The following is a 19331-nucleotide window of genomic DNA, read 5'->3' on the forward strand; positions in this document are numbered from 1 at the left end:
TAAGCCCAGTGCAAGAAGCACTGGAGAGAAGTCTCAATTTCACTGGAGAGAAGTCTCAATTTCACTGGAGAGAAGTCTCAATTTCACTGGAGAGAAGTTTCAATTTCACTGGAGAGAAGTTTCAATTCCACTGGAGAGAAGTCTCAATTTCACTGGAGAGAAGTCTCAATTTCACTGGAGAGAAGTCTCAATTTCACTGGAGAGAAGTTTAAATTTCACTGGAGAGAAGTCTCAATTCCACTGGAGAGAAGTCTCAATTTCACTGGAGAGAAGTCTCAATTTCACTGGAGAGAAGTTTAAATTTCACTGGAGAGAAGTCTCAATTCCACTGGAGAGAAGTCTCAATTCCACTGTAGTGGAGTCTCGATTTCACTCCAGCACTTAATTTCAGATTTGTTACTGACAGCCAAGTAGCAGCGCCATTGAGGTGATATTACGAACAGACACACACACCCTCTCTCTCTCTCTCTCTCTCTCTCTCTCTCTCTCTCTCTCTCTCTCACACACACACACACACACACACCTCCGTCTCTCTCTCTCTCTCTCACACACACACACACACACTCCCTCTCTCTCTCTCTCACACACACACACACACACACACACTCCCTCTCTCTCTCTCACACACACACACACACACTCCCTCTCTCTCTCTCTCTCTCTCTCTCTCTCTCTCTCTCTCTCTCTCTCACACACACACACCACACACACACACTCTCCTCTCTCTTTCTCACACACATACTCCCTCTCTCTCATTCTCACACACACACACCCACCCTGTCTCTCTCTCTTTCTCTCATACACACACACTCTCTCTATCTCTATCTATCTATCTCTCTCTCACACACACACACATCTCTCTGTCTGCCTCACTCACAACACACACACGTCTCCCTTGAGGAATCTGATACACTGCTTAGATTAGCTGTCGCTCTAATTGTGTTCAATATTCTCGACACTGATAAATGAAAAAGAAATGATAGCTTGCATATTAATACATTTATAATGATAGCAAGCTTGCAAGTATGAAAGCCATACTAGAAAACGGGTAGACTCTGAAAATATGTTATACATCCCCAGATCCCTTAATTACTGGTATTGTTTAAATCTATATAAAATCTGTGACTGCTCAAATCTATATGCAATCAATCTACACATATTATATATGTAATCATCATGTTTACAGTGATAATTATTAGTACTGAAACACATGCCTGCAAGCATCATGTTTATCGTACCGGACAAGGAGACAATTAAACTAACAGCTTACATGTGGATGCAGTCAGCCCAGTCAAACTGCAGAGAAACACTATTAGGTTGAAAGACCCATAACAAGCAAGTATCATCCAGTGGTCAGTGAGGAGCTGAGTTCTCAGTACGGCCCTAATCACAATGACTCACTTCTCAAACACAGGGATGTGATATCGAACTATGTTAGGTGGGCATACAGATGATGGTCTTGGTGGAATGTATTGAAGGAGGCCCTGCTATTCATATATAGACTGGATAACCAGTCAGAATATGGTTTACTGTATGAGGATATATATAAAACAAGCATTAAAAATATGAAAAACATGCTTTTCTATACTCCAAACATCTGATTTATTATTATTTTACCTGTGAGCTAAGAACTCACCCCTGATGTTCTCTACCGAATCTGAGGTCACAGCTCAACCGTAGGCGTGGCCTGCCGTGGTCCAGGGGGGGCGTATCCGATCCCACAGGCCACACCCCTCTCCTCCACCTCCACCAATGCCTGACCACTGGGTTGGATCTGAAGCGCTTCTGGCTTTTCAGGTCTTAGTGTCGGTCCACCTTTGCCACAGCAGCATGGACAGTCAAGGGTTCAACCTTCTGCCGTAAACAGTAAAATAAATATACGGTATTTTATACACTGAAGCTTGGTTTTATGTATATATAAAAGTGACCAAAAGTCACTTTAATATACTAAATAACGTAACACAAACAACGGGGTGGATTTGTGGTATGTTGTGGACATCATTTTCTGAACATTTACCGATTCTCACTCTGCCTCAAGCAGACGAGGAACATAAACAACTTGATTGGCCATTACTCATCCACAGAGGTGTTTTGCTCTCTCCCACTCTCTCTGCTCACTTCCTGTCTGTGTCCCCACAGCGAATCACCTGCACACACAGCCCGCCCACTCGCCTTCTCCGCGTCTGCGAAATGGCAGACTGGCTCTTCCTGAGTTTTTCTTTTTTCTTCTTTCGTTTTTTTTTTTTTCCGGTGTGGCGGAACGAAAGGTCGGTGGTCGGTGGTCTACCCCCACCCCTCCCCCCCCCACCCCCAACCCCAGCGCACATTGATTGCGGCTAGGCTCCGGCTTTGAGGTGTGCGCCGGGAGGTCAGAGGTCGGGTTCTGCCGCAGTTTTCTCTCCCGTGTTTGCTCCGTGCTTCTTATCTCCCTGCTTGCGTCCGCCAGTCCCCCCCTCCCGCCGCCTCTCAGTGGGAGCTGATGAGCAGTTGTTGTGGGTATCTGAGGGCTGGTTGCGTAGCGGAGAAGATCTCACCTTTTACTCCTTACGTGGGTGTTACAGTGACAACAAAAGCCTCTTCACAACGTGCTGGACGATGTTGACCTACAGAGGCAGGTCCATGTGCCACCTAAGACATCACCTGGTGAGTACGTGTATGTGTGTATGTGTGTGTCTGTGTGTGAGCACGCACATGTTGCTATAGAGACCATGGGAGTTAAAAAAGAGCATAACAGAACACGAGCACATGTTGAGTTGCACTAGTTTATAATGCTAAATGTAACTCACTCTATTCATTTAAAACACTCTGACATCTGTATCTAGTCTCAGCCTCTCCGTCACAGGTGATCACGGCACATGGAGTGAACACCTTGGAATGCCTCTCCACTGTGTTGTGGGCTAAAGATCTTAAGGCCATGCAAAATTAGAATAGTACCTCTGTTTTGATTGTACAAAACTGTGTGAGAGGGTTGACACTTACAGCTTGAGAGAAAACTACCAGCTTTATTACCCAGGTCAGCAGATATCAGAGGGCTTTTCATGATTCCAAAAACCGAGTGTTACTGTTTTAACTCGTGATAAATCAGTTAAAATACCAAAATATTTACAAAATGCATCTCACTTAAATCCATTATTCCATTATTCCTTATTATTGCTATTATTGCTTTGCTAGGTTGGTATAAAAAAGTAGTATTGTAATAAAGTAATAAAAATTAAATCTTTTCCAATTTCCAATGATACCATATTCTCTATGAGCATTAGCATACATAAATTAATTTTTTAGTTTTTATTTATTTTTCTCTGCTGCTAGGTGATTTCTGCTTGGTGTTGCATAAGAAAACTTTTAGCAGTGACTGGTAAATTTTGATGAATACAGTTCAGGCTCGGAGGCCAAGGCCTGGGGTCTTTACTTCACACCTCACAAAATAATGAGCCTTCAAGAATAAAAAATATGCTGGGGAGGGAAAAATGAACATATTTCATTGCTGCCATCTACCATATTCAAATGAAATGAAGATACGAAGCACCTAGCGCTGATTAAATCCTCTCCAGACCTCGTCTGCACGTGCTCCATCTGTATTTTACTGTCAATGGTTCGTTCTCAGAGTCAGAGGTGCCACTGGCCCTTTTACATATGCTTTCTATAAATACACAGCACTGCCGTCGAAGCTGACTACGGTGTCATCGGATCTGAGCCCCGCTGCCTTCTGGGATTGCAGCAACCTCTGGAGTTGCAGCCAATGGCGTTGGACATGGAGAGGGCTGCCGTAGCAGGAAGAACCGGCCCGGTCCGCTCCTACGTCTTCGTATCAAAACCGAACGTGCGACTTAAGCTTGTCAGGAGAGCAAAAACTCAAGACAAGCAATGTAGTGATAAATCGTAATACGTGGCGCATATGTTTGACCTCTGACCTCTGGCATTTGGAGGCAGTTCTCGGCTCAGGAATTCCAGGGACAAGAACTGGCAAGAAGGAGAAAATTTACAGGACTAGAGAGAGAGAGAGAGAGAGAGAGAGAGAGAGAGAGAGAGAGAGAGAGAGAGAGAGAGAGAGAGAGAGACCAAGACAATTCTGTGTAACTGGGCTTCCTGTCACATCTAACCCACTGCATGCATTCACTCACTGTCAACGATTCAAAATATACAGTTTACACAGCAAACCTACCATAACTCACTTGACCACATTATGAGCCACAACTAATTGCAATCCCCCCCCCCCCCCCCCCCGAGAGTGTTGGACAGCAGGAAGGAAAACACATTATAATTAGAAGCTGCATGGTAGTAGAAACACATTTTAGTGCTTACATGATAGTAGACATAATAGCTCGGGTGTGTGGAAGGGACTTCTATTGATTCAAAGTGTGACTGAGGTTTTCACATTAAAACAAAATCTTTATCCCTTTGCAACCTTGTTAGGAACTCTCATTATACCATCAGCTCCTGACGGTGGGCTTCCAGACTGCAAATAAATAGGGGATTGAAAGGACTTCTATAGCAAACTGGGAATATGTGTAGGAGTTTTTATGTTTACATATTAGCATAGATGTGGTAGGCGAGGACAACAAAATAAATAATAAATGGAAAAAGTGATAAAATAATTATAACCTACTGTAGGTGTGTCACAACATACCGTTGTGTGTTTAAAATTAAAAAAAGCAAAATAAAATTTTCAAAGGTGTGCGGACACAAAATTTCTTTCACATGGTAACATTAGTGTGTGCGCGCGTGTGTGTGTGTGTGTGTGTGTTTGTGTGTGTGTGCTTGTGTGTGTGTGAGCAGCAGATGTTAAAGAAAGAGGATGTTGGCAGAGGCTGAGGGAGGTGTGGGTGGAGTGATGGTTTGAGTCAGGGGTTGACAGTGCGGGGACCCGCCGTGCTCGTCCACCCCGCAGTGCCACTCGGCCGGACACCCCGGCCCCCCCTGCCATCCGGGTCCCCATAAAAATAGCTCATTCCATTACTCTTCCTCGTCCCCAGAGGACGCAAGGTCCCCGGCATCATTACCGGGACTAAGGATCTGAGTCCGGCTCCTCACGCCAGCCGGGACGCCAGCCCGCCCGACCCTGTCCCACTAATTATAGGTCAAGTGTTCTTTTTTGTAAATTGTAAAACCTTTGTTCTCGTCCTGAACAAAAACACTACGTGTGATAGCGGAGAGAGAGAGAAAGACGGGAAGAAGAGATATAAGATCTGTTTTAACAAAAGGTATCATAAATATTCGAACGGGGGGGGGGGGGGGATTTTCAATTACAAAACCTGGCTAATTTGGTATGACCAACGAGTGTCACATACAGTGACAGTCCTCCATTATGCAGTCATTTGGGCCCTTTCAAATTAGTTATGTTAATGTCCTGTGCGGGAATGTAACACTTGGATGGGACAAGATTCCAGCAATTAATTTCTACAGTCAGCCGAGAGACAAGCAAATTTGTTTTCCCCCCCTCTCGGGGAATGGGTGGGGGGTGCGGAGGGCTCGTCAGGGTGCAGCGAACACGCACAACAGCAGGCCTAAATAAAGCCCCAACAATGGCCGCCAATGCCTCCTCATTCATTCCACTGACAATGTTTTGCAGCTTAAACCTGTTTTATTAATTATGTTTGACATTTCCTTAATTAGTTTCATTTACACCAAATCAATCCTTGCCGCCGCCCAGCCTCATTTATCATTTTAAAAAATTTGCATAGCCGGTGCTGACTTTTTCTACTTAATTATACATTAAAAGTGTCAGGCGCGCTTGCTGCCTGGCATTATCTGCGGTGGAAAGGGCTTCGGCGGGGCGGCCGCGGCATTAATCACGGCCGCGCTGTGAGCCGCGGCACCGGGCCACCGGGCCACCGGACGCCGCCGGGCCGGGGAGCGGAGCGGGGGACCTCGGTGCGGAACCGCCGGTACCCGGGGGAGCGACGACGTCTCCCCGCCCCCACGAAGCAGAGAGAGGAGTCAGTGACTCGGCGCCGGGAGCGATGTTGCGTGTTTACGGCGGGCGGACGGGCATGAGAGGCGGCGGCGTTGGGAGCGCGCTGTGCGGACACGACCGTGGCTGTCTGGAGACGCCTCAGCGCCTCTCTACACGCAAACAAGCATTTTGAATGTAACGTAAGGAAGACAGGCGGGAACAACAGCATCCGCTCCTGCTGGGTCCTCCAAGATGACTTTGCTGATAATACAGCAGTATTCTACTGACGCAAGTTAGATGCAACGAGTATCTGGTAATGTGTATCGGTGACTACAGGAAAATATGTGCACCGTTTACAGCATGTCGCCAAGCGCAGCAAACACATTTAAAGACCCGGAGATTATCAGAAGCTTTTTCTCTGCCTTATAATAAACCCCCATTATAAATCCATCTTTGACTGGCAGGACAACCGATAGCCTTGCTATCCTGTACGGCACTCGGGGGTGTGCCCCCTCTAGGGTCTGTGCTGAATTACACTCATCTTACACCATTAAACAGCCATATGTGTTTTAGCCTCTTGTCATCTCACAATCTCCCTTTGACAGAGTGATAAAAAAAGTGACATAATGCAGTTAGAGATGATGTGCTCCGCGATTCACAGTCTCGGCAGACTGCTGTCAAACAGCTATTCGACGTGGAAGTGTGTGTTGTAGCACAACAAAGCAGGGCTATACGTATGCGTCACTTTGAAGCAGAGCGCTGAGATACTGCATAAGACGGAAAACCCTCCCTTGCTATTTACCACTGGCTAAGAGCATTTCTGGAGTGGCTGTAACACTTCTCAATTAGTTAAGATTCTGATGGTCACTATACTCAATCAGGGGCCTGATACTGGACAAATACGGTGTTCACTAATGACAAAATTATGACCAAGTGCCAAATGAAAGGTCCTTCTCTCTGAATAAACCGTGATGCGCCATCCCCGCCCCCGTGATGAAGACGATGAGAGCGGTGGGCCATTCTTTGGAGGGTCGCTGATCCACGGCGAGTCTGAAGAAAGGCCGCATGAAGACGTCGTGCGGCGTGCGGGTGACACCGGCCCGGCCCTCCTTCAAGGGCAACACAAAAGGCAGGGCGGCCGACAAAGGCTCTAATGAAGTCACTAATGCGCTGGCACGGCCCCCACACAGGCAGCGGGTGGCACCGGCGGCTGGCACGCCTCACCGCCCCGCCACGCTAATGCCCGCGGCTAAGCTAGCAGGGTCATTAGCCTAAGCTACGGGGCTACGAGGAGCCTGGTAATTGCGCTAGGGCAGATCAATACTTGTTTAAAAAGACATAGAAAAAAGAGGGACAGCAAAGAGGAAAAGTTAAGGGGAGGGGGGGGGCGGGGGGTTCATTCGCCCTTGCTGTTAGAAGGATAGAGCAGCAGAATTAATTCTCACTGCCGGTGAAAGAGTGGGTGAGCATCAAACATCATTATTCTAGAAAGTTCCTAATCAGCATATTAATACAGTGCTGAATGTACTTTAGAATGGTTTTTAAATAAGCCCTGGCCACTTTTGCCGCCAAAATATTATAATTTATATAAGTGATCATCCCGGAAAGCGGAAGACCTCCACCATCAATACCCTTAGTGGTAAGAAGGGGGGTACAAAATGTTCCTTGAAATGCAAAACGTTTTTCGAATCAAGGATTATGCGTCTTTTTAGCGGGGGGGGGGGGGACGGGACACAGAGCCGGGATAAAATATGAATTCCTGCTGTTGGAAGTCTTAGTTCTACAAGGGCGGGAAAAAAAGGAACAGGAGAAAGGAATCATTATTTAGATGCTGACACACTCATTACTCTCACATCGTGACGCTACTTCTCATAATGGCTCGGATAAGCGTCTGGCCTGGAATGCACACTCGTGACAATACGGGCGGATATTACTTGGTTAAAAGCTCAAGTCCTATGGGTAAAGGAGCCTGAAAGAAAAGGAGTATCCGTCATTGCTAACGAGCTCTAAGGCTAGCACGCTGCCTTTATAAATCACCATATTCGCCCTGTTTATTTAAATTCATTGGTGCCTCATTATACCTGAGCTATGCACCTTTAGGTCTGAGTTGATTAGGAGTGCCATAGCTCAAAATGGCTTTTAATTCAGTGAAATGTGCTTTGACCTTGCGTCGTAACCCTGTGTGAGACATACGAAGGCCAGCCCCATTAATAACCAGGCTGTTTTTTCCATAGCTCCAGTGACACCCTCTCCCCTCCAACCCCCACCCTATGCCAAAGCCACCAGCCCCACTACCCTCTTTTAAAATATGTATTATTAGTTAGCCACGACGGCACATTTATCAAACCAAATTACCCTATGGTGTAAAACGGCTTAATTCTGCATCCCTTCTCTCTTCTCTGCCATTAGCTGCTCTTTAAGAATGCTGGGAATTAAATAGGCTGATAGTGTGGGGGAGGGGGGCGGGGGGGGGATAATGAGGGAAGTGTGAGAGGAGTGAGTGTGCACTTGATCACTTCTCCAGTGGCATTCGGGATCAAGCCCATGTATCTTCTCCAGGGAGCCGTGGCCCCTCCTAATGCGAGGCTAAGAGAAGATGCATGGGTAAAACCTTATTTGTTTAGCACAGATAGGGAAACGCTATGCAAAACATACAGGTGCTAAATCAATTTTGGTTTAATGGAGTTTGAATTGGCCACGAAGAAGGTGGATTTATCCGTTTCTGCTATACGAGGCCAGAGGAGAAGAAAAATGTATGTTTTGCAATTAAGCTGTGTTTAGACCCTTCTCTAATTAACATCCAAACAACATTTGCCCCAATTAATGTCCTTTTTAAAAAATATTTTCCTGAAAATAATTTAAACATTCCACCAACATGGTCTGTGAAGGCTTCTTCCAACATTATCAAAGAGAAAGATCCATTATATCCATTACTCTGAAGCTTTTTACGACACACACAGAAAAGGCCCACTGTGACAAAGTCCAAACTTCTTGCAGCTCTGACAACTTTATCATGACTAAGGGCATGGTGGCACATTCAGCCCCGCCCCGCTCTAGGGGGCCAGCACGGCCCTCCACCAGGCCACGCCCACAGCAGCTGAAGACCCTGTCCACTGTCCAGAGGAAAGAGGCGAATGGCTCTGACCCAGCGCGTGAGTGATTAGATCAATTAAGCCATTTCCGGCAGGACCAGGATGAGGTATGAGTGGGGAGGTCTAAGCTAAAGAGGTGGGCAGAGAGACAGAGACACCTCGTGCCTGTGGGACCTGGCCCATCAGAACCGGCTCATTAGGCCACTGGAGCGGGCCCAAAGCCCTGGCGCCATCCGAGAGAAATGTGCACACGTCCAGCAGAGATGCCGGGAAGGCAGCAGACCCAGCTGATAAAAACGGTTCTGTAAAAATTAGCGCTGTAAAATGTTAACCTGTCACACGTGAGAAATCGACGACGCACTTTGTTGTAGGACGTGACCCTGCACGGTAAATACTGTGTAGTCACGTGGTGAGATCACGTCGGCCCTCTGTTCCTCACACGCGGCACGCAGTGACCCTGACGTGCGGGTAGCATGCGGGTCCCGTGATTGGAGGATCTCCGGGGACAAACACGTCCACGTCCAGAGTGTGGCAGAAAATGACAAACCCAAGGAGCATGTTCTCCCCCCAAACCAGCGTGTGTGTTGGCATCCGCCCCGTGCTGGGACGCCAGTGCGACGTTCCACACACACACCCGTCATTGTGTGTATGACATTATCTCTCTAATCACCCCGCAGAATGAGCAGCTCATAACGTACACAGCTGGCCCCGGGACAATTCCAAGTTTTTCCAGGAAGTTCCCACATAGCGACGCTTTAATCGGCTAATCTGCTGCGCGGAGCTGTTGCTTGCCAATAATCTGGTCCTACTTTTGAGATAGAAGGAGAAAAGATGGGGTTATTTTTAGGGATGAATCTCGGGACAATACAGATGTGCTTCTTACAGGAAAAAGAACCTAATCTGATTTACCTGCATGTGAACCATGAGCACACTTGATTATCGCATGCTGTGGATTAGCATAAAAACGCCTTGTAATTGTAAATGTATTGTAATTAAATTTTCATGGCTTACGCTGCTGAGTAAGATGTTTGCAATTATAAACATAGACAAACAAATACAGCTTCAGCTCAACTAACCACAACTACAATCAATATTTAGTGTTATTTCTATAGAATTATTAGAATGCATTGATTGATAAATAATGAACCTAACTACTGAATACTTTGAAAACCGCTGGTACAGTACACTTACTTTAGCACATAACCAAATCAGTTATGACCTGATTTAAGAACTTTCATCATTCCAGGTGACATGTGTTGCTATATGAAGCTCACTGCTGCAGGCCACGAGGATGAAATCACTGCTACATACAATCGCAAAATCTGCAACACAGTCAACAATTTCAGGTCAGTCGTTGTTGTTTCCAGCTCTGCATCGTGACTCAATTAATGACAACAAACAACAACAAAAACCCAGCATGGCGTTTCCTTAAGTCTAACAATAAGGAAACAAAGTACAATAATGATTTTCTTTCATGTTGAACGTTTCATGTAATCACGTCACGAGTCACGTTTCATGTCATCACGTCACACGTTCCTCTGTGCAACGCGGCCGGCGGTCCGATGCCGAGAGACCTGCGGACGAGGTGGAGACGTGGTCCCCGAACCCCCCGCCCCTGCCCGCATGGCCCCGCCCCTGCCCGCATGGCCCCGCCCCCGCGGTGCACGTCCGGCTCCGCAGTCGTCCCCCGCTGCTCCTCCGTCTAACGCAGGCGTGCGCGAGGTGGTGTTTGCGCCCGCGGGAGAGACCAAGGCGCCGTGTTTGGGCTCCTCTGTCATGCGGCTCGGCGTGATTTATGGACCCAGGAAAGGTTGTGTTGCTGCTACATGCGAGTGGCCCCGCATGGTAAATGGGGAAATTCTGAATTTATTAACATACAATGAATGATGATTAATGGATCAGCGAGGATCACGCAGTCTCTTTTGGATGTCTCAACACACTTGATGTATACGGCAATAAAAGATATGTGTGAGCCTGCAGGCCGCCGTGAGCTTGTCTTCCTGCTGGCTAACATTTGGGGAGGTGTGTTCTGACGGCTGGGCACACAAGGGGCGGGGCTAGAGGGGAGGGGGAAGGCGGGGTTTGGGACAGGCCTGAGTCTACGAGGACACACTATACAGAGTGGACAGGTGTAGTCTAACGTGCATTATTTACCATACATTACTAACAGTGTCCTCTGGATTGCCAAGAACTCGCATAGTCAATGAGGAATTGAATAAATTAAGACAGCGCAATGCAATGCAATTTAGGGCCAAATCAGGAAGCGTTTGGCGAGCCATTCATCAAACCCCAGTATTATTAACTTTCGTATTCCATAACACATCTTTGTCCTTTCAGACGCGTTTCTAATATCTCTTCAAAAACGTCGGCAGTGCAGTTTAGAGGACGGCGTTCACCCTGAGCCTATTAAAGTGCTGAACTTTGGAGGGGACTAGTGGCGGGGGGGGGCACTCTTAAAACGCAAGCACGTTTTCAGGATTCTTTCAGCAGCCTGGCGCCCCGTGAAGTACTAACGGTTCACGTCGATCTGTGTGTGACAGACGAAAACAAATTGAGATGCAGGATCACGCTGAACATGTGGTTGACGCTTTTAGTGTGGTGGGGACTTCTGGCAGGGATGTTCACGCCAGGGCACCGCAGCTCAAGTTAAACATCACTGCCTGGGAGGCGCCCACAGCCAGGCAGCTCTGCTGTTGTGTATGTGGTCTGTACACACTCAGGCGTATGTGTAAAGGAAAACTGGCGTGTGTGTGTGTGTGTGTGCGTGTGTGTGTGTGTGCGCCCCTCTTCCAGTCGCATTGGGATGAGTTGATGAGGTATGGGCAGAATCAGGATTTCACCATAAAAAAAACGTGAGCACATGTATGTACCGTCTCTCTCTCTCTCTCTCTCTCTCTCACACACACACACACCTGCCTTTCAGTTCATTACCCCCAATCTCCTAATGTGATCTTCACTTAGTGCAGAAACACCATACCAGGCCTATATCAAACAGAGAACAGGAAACACAAAAACAGAAAACAGCTTTAACATTTCTTTAGTCCAACATCAAACCAATGATTTGCTTCTGTTTAAAGTTCAGCCATTCCTGCATCCATCAAAAATATCGAAAACTTTAAAAAGTATACTTTTTAATCTTAGTCCTTAAAGCCATACAATTGTTGTTTTCACAAGAATTACTAAATATATATATTTTTTCTGTTCTTCAGTATTATTTCTGGAAAATTTGTACAAACAGTTGTAATGACCATCGAGTGGGGGGTCAGGAGACATCAATATTGAGCATTAATCTAGTGATCGTTGATCTTCACACGAGGTGATCAGAGGACGGAATAGTTTCATTACTGATTTCAGCAATGTCACTTTTTTGTGACAGTGTGTTTGAAAAGCAATGAAGTGTCCACAGAAGTTGATCAAGGCTTCTCAACACAAAGCCTTCTAAGTCACACAGTGTCTGTTATAACTTGATAACAGGTTTTTCCAAAATGTGAGCAAGAGAAGAGTTCAGGTTATCAAAGAAAGGCACTGAGGCACTTTATTAAAAGGTGATGACCTGACTTTTCAAATTATAATTTTCAAACTGGATTTCAAACTGAATAAACCATTTGTTCAACTTTCAGTCAAAAAAAATATATTGCTCATTTTTGTTCCTCTCTCCAACTCCCCTTCTGTACTTTTCTCTCTCCCTCCCTCTCTCACACACCTCTCTCCCTTTCTCTCCTCCATCTCTTCCCTCTCTCTCTCCGCATCAGGGGTTTCCAAAATAGGAGGAACGCAGGCACAGAGGAAACAAGAATAGGAAAAGAGGAAAGAGCCTAAGAGACTTGGTGCAGAAGAGTGAAAGTGAGACTGCTAAGCCAAGCATAAAATAACTTCAATCTAACATATTCTCTGAGGACGGCAGGAGGCAAATAGCGTTAAGGTACCGGGCAGGGAGCAGAGGCAGGGAGTTTCTGGATCTCAGTGACCCGTGGAGGAGAGGGGCCGTGCGGAGAAAGATCTCGGTGCATCCCAGACAAACCCTCTTCAATTAAAGCCTAGGCAAGCACCGCGACCTTACAGATGAGTGTCAGGGAGTTCAGTCGCACCGAGCTTCAGTGCGCCGGAGGCATAAACTGAATTTGGGTTTCAAAGTAAAATGGGTAAGAAGGGAAGCGCGCGTGTGTGTGTGTGTGTGTGTGTGTGTGGGTGTGTGTAAATGCCACTTGAAAGAAAGTCTGAAGACTTCTACTTCGTCTGCATCCATGTACAATATAACTGTCCAACAATAGAATCATAGAATCATCTATACAAATGAACAGATTGCGAGTCACCTCAGACAGAACACATGTGGGAACATCTGGACAGTAGCACAGTGCTGGGAGACACAACCAGGAGAAACGACCCGATGTCCTTCGGGTGATTTGCATACAACACGTACTCCCTTCCAAAAGCTGAGCTTACAGTTCATCACTTAAGTTTTCCACTTAACATTTTTTTCTCCTCTATAAATACTACAAATATGGATATGATTACAAATATTAATGTATTTTGTAGATCTTTTGACTGCATATACACATACACTCAAGCAAATGTCACAGAAACATTTTAAACATGATTTATAATAGTAAGTCAATCCAATGGCAAGATTTGAGCAGATGTAGATGAGTGTGGTACACTCAGGGCCCCCACTGTTCAGCCTCTGGCCTGTCATCTATTTCATGGTGTATAGTCTCATTTGATACAGCTTAGGATAAGATTTGGTTTGGCTGTGTTACACTGTGTAGGAAAACCTATAATCCAAATAAGCATATTAAAAAAACAATATTTCTTTGAGGCACTAGCGTACTCTGGAGAAAACACTTTACACCATTATGGGCCACAGCATTTGGTGATTAGTGGCATCTCCTGTTTTCTTTTTTTTTTTTTTAATAAATCAGAGATCTGATTCCTCACAGCTAACAGTTCAGAACATTTGAATGGATGCTCGGAGGGCCACGACGGCCCTCAGAGACAGTACAGCCAGTGGGGGACACGATGGCCCTCAGAGACAGTACAGCCAGTGGGGGACACGATGGCCCTCAGAGACAGTACAGCCAGTGGGGACCACGATGGCCCTCAGAGACAGTACAGCCAGTGGGGGACACGATGGTCTTCAGAGACAGTACAACCAGTGGGGACCACGATGGCCCTCAGAGACAGTACAGCCAGTGGGGGACACAACGGCCCTCGGAGACAGTACAGCCAGTGGGGGACACGATGGCCCTCAGAGACAGTACAGGCAGTGGGGGACACGACGGCCCTCAGAGACAGTACAGCCAGTGGGGGACACGACGGCCCTCAGAGACAGTACAGCCAGTGGGGGACACGATGGCCCTCAGAGACAGTACAACCAGTGGGGGACACGATGGTCTTCAGAGACAGTACAACCAGTGGGGACCACGATGGCCCTCAGAGACAGTACAGCCAGTGGGGACCACGATGGCCCTCGGAGACAGTACAGCCAGTGGGGGACACGATAGCCCTCAGAGACAGTACAGCCAGTGGGGGACACGATGGTCTTCAGAGACAGTACAACCAGTGGGCACCACGATGGCCCTCAGAGACAGTACAGCCAGTGGGGACCACGATGGCCCTCGGAGACAGTACAGCCAGTGGGGGACACGATGGCCCTCAGAGACAGTACAGGCAGTGGGGGACACGATGGCCCTCAGAGACAGTACAGCCAGTGGGGGACACGATGGCCCTCGGAGACAGTACAGCCAGTGGGGGACACGATGGCCCTCAGAGACAGTACAGCCAGTGGGGGACATGATGGCCCTCAGAGACAGTACAGCCAGTGGGGACCATGATGGCCCTCAGAGACAGTACAACCAGTGGGGACCAACACTTTTCACATCAACATTTCCCTCCAAGATTAAACTTCCATTACCATAATATCGGCTTTTTCCTCCACACAGCATGACTGTGAAGACATTGCTTTCCCTTTCTATAGAGCCAGAGCATGATTTCTGTTCTCTCACTCACACACACACACACACACACTGTTCATCTCATGCAGAACAAGCTGCACCATTACCTCACACACATAGAACACAACCATTACCTCACACACGTAGAACACAACCATTACCTCACACACGTGTAACATTGCCATTTCCTCACACACGTAGACCACAACCATTTCCTCACACACGTAGACCACAACCATTACCTCACACACATAGAACACAACCATTACCTCACACACGTAGAACACAACCATTACCTCACACACGTGTAACATGGCCATTTCCTCACACATGTAGAACAAAACCATTACCTCACACACGTAGAACACAACCATTACCTCACACACGTAGAACACAACCATTACCTCACACACATAGAACACAACCATTACCTCACACACATAGAACAAAACCATTACCTCACACACGTAGAACAAAACCATTACCTCACACACGTAGAACACAACCATTACCTCACACACGTAGAACACAACCATTAACTCACAAACATAGAACAAAACCATTACCTCACACACGTAGAACACAACCACTTCGTCATACATGTAGAACACAGCAGTTTCCTCACACATATAAAACACAACCATTACCTCACACACGTGTAACACGGCCATTACCTCACACACGTAGAACACAACCATTACCTCACACACGTAGAACACAACCATTACCTCAATCAATCAATCAAAGTTTATTTGTATAGCGCTTTTCACAACACATGTTGTCACAAAGCGCCTTACAGGATTTAAAAGGTTACCTCACACACGTAGAACACAACCATTACCTCACACACGTGTAACATGGCCATTTCCTCACACACATAGAGCACAACCATTTCCTCACACACATAGAACACAACCATCTCGTCATACGTGTAGAACACGGCCATTTCGTCATATGTGTAGAACACGGCCATTTCCTCACACACGTACAACACGGCCGTTTCCTCACACACGTACAACACTGCCGTTTCCTCACACACGTACAACACGGCCGTTTCCTCACACACGTACAACACGGCCGTTTCCTCACACATGTAGAACACGGCCGTTTCCTCACACACGTACAACACGGGCATTTCCTCACACACGTACAACACGGGCATTTCCTCACACGTGCTTCTGTGCCTTTTATTTCCTTTATTTCTCTGTGCAACTACTGAGGAAGCCAAAGGGAGAAATAAATAACCAGATAAAAACAGATGTGAGTCCAGAGGCTGCAGAGTGTGTGTGTGTGTGTGTGTGTGTGTGTGTGTGTGTGTGTGTGTGTGTGTGTGTGTGTGTGTGTGTGTGTGTGTGTAGATGAGAGTTTGTTAGTTCTTGTGGATGACATAGCTGTCAACTCCAGTCATAAAATTCTATTCATTGCCATATTGTGCTCCATCTCTCTTTCTCTTTTTTCTCACTCCCTCTTTTTCCCTCTGCCTCTTGCACTTCCTCTCTCTCTCTCTCTCTCTCTCTCTCTCTCTCTCTCTCTCTCTCTCTCTCTCTCTCTCTCTCTCTGTATCATACAGCTGATTGGCTGCCAAGATGCACCTCTGAACGGCGGGTAGTCGGCAACCAGCACCAAAACTTCAATGGTGCCTTATCTGGTCCACGCACACACACATACACACAGTCCTATACACACACACACACACACACACACACACACACACACACACACACACACACACACACACACACACACACAGTCCTTTACACACAAACTCACACACACACACACACACACAGTCCTATACACACAAACACACTCACACACACACACACAGTCCTATACACACAAACTCACATACACACAGTCCTATATACACAAGCACACACACACACACAGTCCTACACACACAAACACACACACATTCCTATACACACAAGCACACACACACACACACACACAGTCCTATACACACAAGCACACACACATACACACATTCCTATACACACAAGCACACACACACACATACACACCGTCCTATACACACAAGCACACACACACACACACACACACACACACACATAGTCCTATACACACAAGCACACACACACACACACATAGTCCTATACACACAAGCACACACACACAAACACACAGTCCTATACACACAAACTCTCTCTCTCTCTCACACACACACACACAGTCCTATACACACAAACTTGCACACACACAGTCACCTACACACACACACACACACACACACACACACACACACACACATACATACAGTCACCTACACACACGCGCACACACACACACATAGTCATCTACACACACAAACTCAGGGACACACACACGTACAAACACACCCGCAGACACAGACACACACACATGCGTGCGCGCACACACACACCATCTGAAGCTTTCTGCTCTCCCTCTGCCCACCCTCTCTCTCTCTCTCTCTCTCTCTCTCTCTTTCTAGAGCTTTGCATTCGAAATTGAACAGACACCGAGCCAATTTATCATGCGCTGACACGTGTCATGTCCAAGGCCTTACCGCAGAGACCTACAGTGCGCTTTGTATTTAGCCCTTTGTTGTGGCTAAGGACCTACACAATACACGCTGCTATTAAAATAGAAGAATGAGCGAAGGTGGATGCTGGCGACTGCGCCCGCGCGCCCAATCCCACAAACTGGCCGCGTGCTGCCGCGGAGGTGACACAACCCGACACGTTTCCTTGGCAATCAGGTGTCGGAACCCACCGAGCGCCCGACTGCGCGAATGCAAAACAGGGCGGCGAGAAGAACCGGGCGGACCTTCGCCACGCCGCCGCGCGCTCTCCTGGCTCAGACCTGCGTCCTGCGGCACGCGCTCGCCATCAAAGCCCACGCGCGCGGGGACGGCAGAGACGCACGAGACGCGCAGCACACGAACACCGGGACGTGTTAAGTGACACTTGCGACGAAGCCCTGTGCGCATCCCTGCAATGTTGGCCTTTTGCTACAGTGAAATGTAGAAGGCTGTAATATGCAAATACGCCCTCTTACCAACCACGAAATTTGACTCATTTCAAGCGATCCAGATAACTGTGGGTGATGTGATGGCTTCCAGCATTCACGTGCTCCAAAACATGTAAATGTTCAAATATGCATCTTTAACCGTATGACTTTAAAGAATATATTATATATATATATATATATATATATATATATATATATATATATATATATATATATATATATATATATATATAATATTTTTATATTTTAGATTATATATATTGTAAGTTATTACAGTTGAACATGTAGGATTAAAATTGTACATGTTTAACGTTCCTTCATTTCGTGCTATCCGATTTCCAAGCATGATAAGCTAAATAGGTTTTCTGTGAAAGACACGTTTCCCTTTGAGATTATGTTCAATTCTGTGTGCAAAGACGGTGACTGTTTAGACCGTCAGCTCGACAGGCCAATCATTCTCATTTCTCTTTCCTCTCGACCATCGCCAGGATCCAGGCAGAGCCCGAGGACTCTTAAGGTCAGCCCCGAACCCCCCCACCCCTGAGGATCTCAGCCAGGAGGACGTGGTACAGTCTGCTATTTCTGATTTACAGTGGGCGCCTTCCATCTAATTTTACAGCTGGGTGAAACGCAAACACAGGAGGATACTGGGAGCAGGGCAAGGTCAAACCAGCCAGAGATGAGACAAGCTCACGTACAGGTTCACTCTCCCTCTCCTGCCCGAGACAGTTTCAGAACACCACCTCACACACTGGGGCTTCAGGACACTGTCTTACCCTGTCAGGACTGGGGAGGGGTGCGTGCAAATACGGGGTAGGTTACAGAGAGAAGAGAGATTACAGCCTGCCCATATGCAGAAGGTAAGATGTAGAGAAAAGTGCACACTTTAAAACAAATACGTGGTTAGACCGCAGTAATAAAATCAATGATCTGGTACTCCAACACACACACACAAAACCCTTCTGTGTTTGAACAGGTCTAGCTGGACCTGTTTTTATTTCAGGATTGCTGGTATTAATCGAACACGGTGGAGTTTTGAATAAATGTACTATAGAGAAATTTCCCATCATGCATTGTTTTCTGTTAAGCAGGTCACAGGATCTAGAGGTGGTCCCCAGGTAAGGTTGGTGCTGGACGGCGGCCCGGCGCGCTCCTCGCGTCTCTCTAATCAGCGGGATGTATTTTACACTCCGCGCGCGGCCCGCGCGCCACTCAAAGCCGCCGCGCCAACACAAATGAGCGTCAACGGCGGCGCGGACAATGGCGGGCACGAGGTTACAGCGTGTAGCCCATCACACAGCGGCCGGTTCTGAGCGAGCTGCCATGTCCCGCCGCGCGCGTGTCATATTCGGGGGGACGGGAGTGCGACGGGTCCCGGTCCTC

The 19331-nt window shown here is 47.1% G+C and overlaps 1 long non-coding RNA gene across 7 annotated transcripts in view; it reads left to right on the plus strand.

Moving 5' to 3' along the window:
- Positions 1-2309: 2309 nt before the first annotated feature.
- LOC143509411 (uncharacterized) overlaps positions 2310-19331 on the plus strand; it is an 18376-nt gene continuing 1354 nt past the window's right edge. Inside the window, exons 1-6 of one of the 7 annotated variants that reach the window (XR_013129662.1) lie at positions 11457-12530; positions 12738-13127; positions 16507-16572; positions 17410-18060; positions 18437-18465; positions 18568-19331. The exon at positions 18568-19331 is cut by the window's right edge and continues 1354 nt beyond it. This is a non-coding gene — a long non-coding RNA (uncharacterized LOC143509411). Of the gene's footprint in view, positions 2644-10231; positions 10332-11456; positions 12531-12737; positions 13128-16506; positions 16573-17409; positions 18061-18436 lie in introns of those variants that run through there. The other 6 variants (XR_013129661.1, XR_013129664.1, XR_013129659.1 and 3 more) reach the window with 6 other exon arrangements.

The sequence above is a fragment of the Brachyhypopomus gauderio genome, chromosome 3, assembly GCF_052324685.1.
Source record: "Brachyhypopomus gauderio isolate BG-103 chromosome 3, BGAUD_0.2, whole genome shotgun sequence".
Lineage (NCBI taxonomy): Eukaryota > Metazoa > Chordata > Actinopteri > Gymnotiformes > Hypopomidae > Brachyhypopomus > Brachyhypopomus gauderio.